The sequence below is a fragment of the Heloderma suspectum genome, chromosome 4, assembly GCF_057233095.1.
Source record: "Heloderma suspectum isolate Gila_16-S chromosome 4, 16-S_ref, whole genome shotgun sequence".
Taxonomy (NCBI): domain Eukaryota; kingdom Metazoa; phylum Chordata; class Lepidosauria; order Squamata; family Helodermatidae; genus Heloderma; species Heloderma suspectum.
The window spans coordinates 93101423-93107422 of NC_139461.1; positions in this window are offsets into that span (position 1 = coordinate 93101423).

Here is a 6000-nt window from a genome sequence, read left to right on the forward strand (position 1 = left end):
TTTTGTTGCTCTGAATGAGTTTATAATATTAAAGTACAGTGTTGCTGCAAAGTGCTGCAATGGCACTACATCCTGGGTTGCCTGAATCAATATGCTAAACTTCTATTTTTTAAAAATTTATTTTTAGATCATAGTGTTTAAAAATAATATCAGAGGCAAAGCATGTCTTTTGCTCTGGGAGTTAGAGGTGGAAGTGTCTCTCCTGCTCAGTTAAAATAGATTTTGAAATTAAAATAGAGAGAGTGATGTATTCTTAAATTCCTGAGCAAAATGTTTGTGTGTGTGTGTGTGTGTGTGTAAGTCACTTCTTGGCTTTGCCATTCTGATATTTATGCAAAATCTTCATGTTGTTTTCTGTTTTTTACCCCCAAATCAAGATTACAAATTTTATACATAAAAGGCACAATAATATATACTATGGTACCGTGTTTTGAGTCTGAGGAACAAAGAGGAAATCCTTTTTATACAATAGGAAACATAACTGCTAGGGTAAAACTCATGGGGGATAGAGAAATCCCCCTTCAAAAGTAGAAAAAAAAGTTGGGGCACAGGAAGCTTCCTTGAACAGTAAAGTGTATTATGGCAAAGATTTAAAGTAAACATTATCCCAAAGTTTAAGAATCTAAATCATGATTTTTGAGACCATGATGGTATTACAGTTCCATATGAATTATATTTATTTAGATCATTACTGTCCCAGTTGTACTGCTGTTTTGAGACAGTAGACAATAAATCTGCATGCAGCATTTCTTTCCATGCCTTTTCATCTTCCCTTCATCAGTATTGAAAATAGGTTTTCTGAGGTGGTCATTCAATACTTGGAATGCTGTCCTACCTTGTCTTCCTTTTTCTCTTGCTGATAGCACAGAGGATCAGCTGCTGTCTCCCACCGTACAGTTTAATTGACTTGGGGAAGGCAGTGTGACCCAACAAATGGCAACATATTGACTTAGTTTGCAGAATTGCTGGCGCCCACCATGACTTAACTAAGCCACGGTGGGTCGTGGCACATGCCGGCCACCATTGTTAATATTCAGACTGTGCTAGGTAGTTGCTGTGGCTTACTGTGATGTGCAAACCCAGGCATGGAGGCTTGTTGCCGTGGATAATAAGCCACCCAGAACTCATGGGCTGCAGTAGGGTTTTGGGTTCGCATGATCAGCAGGCAGTCATCTGCCTGCTGATTAACAAGTCATGTAGTTAACAAGCCACGGTGGCTTGTTAACTACTCTGCACAAGCTGGTTACATGCCAGGGGGATTTGCACAATTCCCCTTGGCACTGTGGCCTGTCATGTTGTGCAAACCTGGTTAGGGTGGCTTGTTGCTGTGGCTAACATCCATGGGCTGTTGTACAGGGCAACAAGCTACCCTGGCCGGGTTCATATGACCCAACAAACTGCAAATCCCCCGGCATGCACAGCATAGTTAACAAGCCATCGTGGCTTGTTAACTGCCTGCCGATTGTGTGAACTGGGCCATTGCTGTGCATCCCAAGAAAGAATAAAATGGATAGATCTCTCTTTTCCCCTGCTTAACCTTCCCACTGCCAGTGCTTCATTTCCCAGGAAGCCATCAAACTAATACCTAGAACAACAGCCAGTTGCCATGTACATGTCCTCATCCACCCAATAAACAAACAGTGGTAAAGTGGCAACATGAAAACACCTTGAACCATCTGCATTTGGACGGAGCAAGCATTTTAGCAGGTACATTCTGTCTTGCTGCTGTCAGCCATCTGGCAAATCTCTGTGGGTGGATTAGCAGGCAGGATTGCCACAGTGATACTCGCTTTTATTTCTGCTTGGGATGTCCTTGAAGCGAGAGGCTGGCTTGGTTAAATGGTGGGGAAACATTTGATCTGTATCCCAATACCATCTGTGCTGGAGGGCTCTCGCTCTCCCTCCCTCCCTCCCTCCCCCCTCCCCCTCCCCTAAACTGCTTAAGGTAATAAGATAGAACTTTTGGCAGCTGCTTTGTCCAGGCTTCAGTTTGCCATTTCAGGTAACTGCTAGCTGTTCGATACAAGTGGCAAATTGCATGTATATATTACATACATGAGCAGATACATTTTGAAATTACTTTTGAATGCTTTTCTTGCTCTGTTCTTTGAATATCATGGAAAGTTCATCCCTTATTGCTACACAGATTTATATGTTTTCTTCAGTCAGGATTTTGTTGTTGTTCAGTCGTTCAGTCGTGTCCGACTCTTCGTGACCCCATGGACCATAGCACGCCAGGCCTTCCTGTCCTACGCTCTCTCCCGGAGTGTGCTCAAGTCCATATTCATTGCATCAGTGATGCTATCTAGCCATCTCATCCTCTGCCGTCTCCTTCTCCTTTTGCCTTCAGTCTTTCCCAGCATCAGGGTGCATTTTAATTGTGCACATGACTGGCCTGTTCATGTGTTCAGTGTAATGAAATAACTCATGCAACACTTCATAACAACCTCTGTGAACATAGCCTACTGGAAAGTGGAAGTCCCTGTTCACTGACATTGCTGCAGCAGTATTGCCTGAATTCCCTCTTCCCATGTTGCACCGCTTATGCCAGTAGACTGTTCATGCAAGCTGTTACACTGAGTCATTTAACATGTAATAGGTTTCAGATGAACAGTTTATAGCATCGAAGAAAAGGGAGCCCCCAAGATAGGAGAGAACTAAATCAGTGTCATTGTTTAGCAGTTCTTGTAACCATGTGAGGTAATTTCATCAGGTTTTATTACCATTCTGTAAACCAAACTGCACTGATGATATATCAGCATTTTTGTGCTACTGAAACACAAGCGGAGGGAAAAAAAACTTAATGAATGACCTCTGATAGTATTGGACTAATACTTATTGCTGGTTATTATAAAAATTGCCATTACCTCTACATTCACATAACTTAAGTAATAAATGCAATTGGAAAACGTTTTTACTGTAACCAGAAAATGTTATTGTAGATTGACAGGAAAATAGTATAAAAATAGCATATTACAAATTGGATTATTAAAAATAGGATAATAAACTAGGCTGGGGTTTCTTTGTACTCAGCAAACCCCCCATAACATTTATACTTGAATGTATCCCTTGAAAAGAAAACTGCTGATTTTAGTCTTCAGAAGATAAGTTCTTTTCAGTGGGTATCTTGTGAAAAGTGAGTATGAATTACAGCAGCAATTTTTGGCCTACAATGGTAAAGATATTTGGATGGAACCTGGTGTAAGAAACAAAAGGCAAAGTACAATCTCAAGGACCTGGACATAGACAGTAGGATCTATAATGGTTTCAATAATAAAGGGAGTAATTCTTTTGAAGATTGGCCTTTAATTGATTTTTTAAAATTTCTGTTGTTGGAGAAGAAGTATCAGACCATTACAGTGCTGCTGTGATATACCTGCCTTGTTTCTTTGCCATCTTTAAATGGCTATGAAATAACACCTATCAACTGGAGATTTTCAAACATGGTATATTCAAGACTATAAAGATGTAACTAGCATACATTCATTTTTTCACACTTCTATAATATGCAGTTAAATCTATCAGTGTAGCAGTAGTTCTTGTGAAGCACCAGCAAGTTTCCATTTTCCTTTCTCTACCTGCAAGCATTGTCCACTGCTTTAAATCTTCTGTCTTCTGTCACTTTTTTTTCACACACCCCGCAGTCTCCTACATTACTCATTCCTACATCTTCCTTAAGCAGTCACACACATACATACATGCTCAACAAATGTTCTGACAGACCCAGTGCTAAGTGCATTTACATGAAGCCTCTAAGACCATCCGATAATCTCTGATTTGTGTTATTTCAAACACTGGACACAGTGTCTTACAGGAGTTCACTGACAGCAGGCAAGGCATTGATTTTTATATTCCCAAGGATCACAGTTCATAGGTTGGTAGAAGAGCTTGTAAAGGGTTGTGGAGTATCATGCAATACCTGCAGAAAGGGTTCACCCCAAATCCAGCTCTTTGCTGTGGTGAATATAACAGTTCTTTCATGTGAAATCTACTTATATATTTTGCAATTGGAAGTGAAAGTAATGCAGTGCAGCCCTGAACCCAACAGTAGGTGCAGCAGAGAGAACAAAGCTAGTGTTTAATCTTCACATAACTGTTTCTTCCACATTGGATTGCTGCGAAAGAGACAGGGAAGGCATGCTCAAGTTGCTAGTGTCGGGGGGGGGCAGAGCTTCTTCAATAGTTGTGTAGAAGGGAGACCTTTGACAAGACTGGGAATCCAGATGAAGCTTAGAAGTAAATTCCCCTATATGGTTTGAGTAAGCTCCACTTTTCTAGTTTTAGCCAAGTGCTCCTTGGGCAGGGGAGAGGATTTAAGCTAGAACTTCACTCATCCCCAACATTTTTTCATTCTGTTGTCAGTATTTACTTCTCCCAGGAGATCAAATCTAGCAAACCCAGGGGTCTGCTTTTGTTTCTAACCGCCCCAGGTGTCTTTAATATTCATGTCAAGGTGCTTATTTCCATATGAACTCTTACTGCTGAACTTCACAAAACATGAACTTTTTCATACAAATGCATTTCTTAATGTGTAAATATTGGAACTGTAAAATGAAACCAAAATACCAGCAATATACTGACTGTGAATTCCAGTAAATAAGGGTCTTTAGCTACATAACATTGAAATTTTAATCTAAAATATTGGTCGCATCAGCAGTTGCTAATATTGTATCTTTGAATACTATAAAATATATGAATGATACATTCTTTAACAAAGTTTGCATAGTTCTTAAAATGACAAATACTGTAGAGTTTGATGTATTTGGAAAATGGTCCAAACTCTTTATGCCAATAATGGGGTAGGGGAAAAAATTCTTATAAAATTTTGTATTACTATGTATTGGGTTAAAGAATTTTTATAGTGGTGATGGAGTGCCATGAAATTAATACTTAAAATCCAGATTGCTGTAGTTTACACTTTTCTGTATGTTTCCAACTAAGTGTGCGCTATTTGTACTAAGCACACAACAGAATGAATTATCCAAAGTCCATTGTTTTTAAATGTGTTTTGGTTTGTTAAAAAGATTATAGTAATTTCTTGCACATTTTTTGAAAAATTGTATAAGGATTTATGTATCTGCTTCTAGATACAGTATGTAAATAAAAAAAATCATTCACAAAAATCTGTGGTGTATATTTTAGTGAAACACTGAAAAACATCCAGTAAAACTGGTATTTGTGTAGAGCAAAAGCATTTGAATAATGAATAATCAATTTTCCCTGTTTGCCTGCTCTGCTGTCAGGGTGGAAACTGAGCCCATAGAGCCTCAGAGCAGTTCAGATTCTGAGGAGGAACAGCTATCTGTGGGAGAGGGGCCAGCTCATCCCTCACAGGCTCAGCACCTGGCAGAGATTCCTCCTGCCAGCATTCCAGAGATAGATAGCGACCCGGGTAGTGAGGGAATGCGGGAGGGGGGCTTCTTAGACGCTCAACGCAGACGCAAAGAGCGACGAGCAATGGAGGGTGCGGAAAGGAGGCGTAGCACCCGTTTGGCGCGCAAGCAACGGCCGCCTCCCATGGACCCAAGGGAAAGAGGGAGGATCTCTCCCTAGCCCATAAGTTCTGGGTCTTCAAGTGACTCTCTTTCAAATGGGGATCAACTGACTACTTGAAGCTTAGGCCTCTCTGCTGTTCCTTGCTTTAGTCACTGGTGATTAGCATCTGAAAGAGTCATTAAGTTGTAAAAGGATTAAAGCTTTGAAAAGAAATCCTTTCATCTGTGTCTTGACTTGGCTATTGGAATCTACTGGGAGAAGCCGCCAGAGTGCTCCTGACATCTGGGATGCGCCTTAAAATGGTAAAACCTTCTCAGTTAAAAAATTCTCAACCTTGTGTAGATTCATATTTGTCTAGGTAAAGTAGGTGTGGTTAAAAAGATATTAGGAGAGAATAGCAGCAGGAAAGAGGCACAATATTGCAACCCCGCAAGAACCTAATAAAGGGACGCCAGGGGGTTGTCTCCACCGGGGATTTGCTGTGAGCTGGCTGCAGCTGGAAGT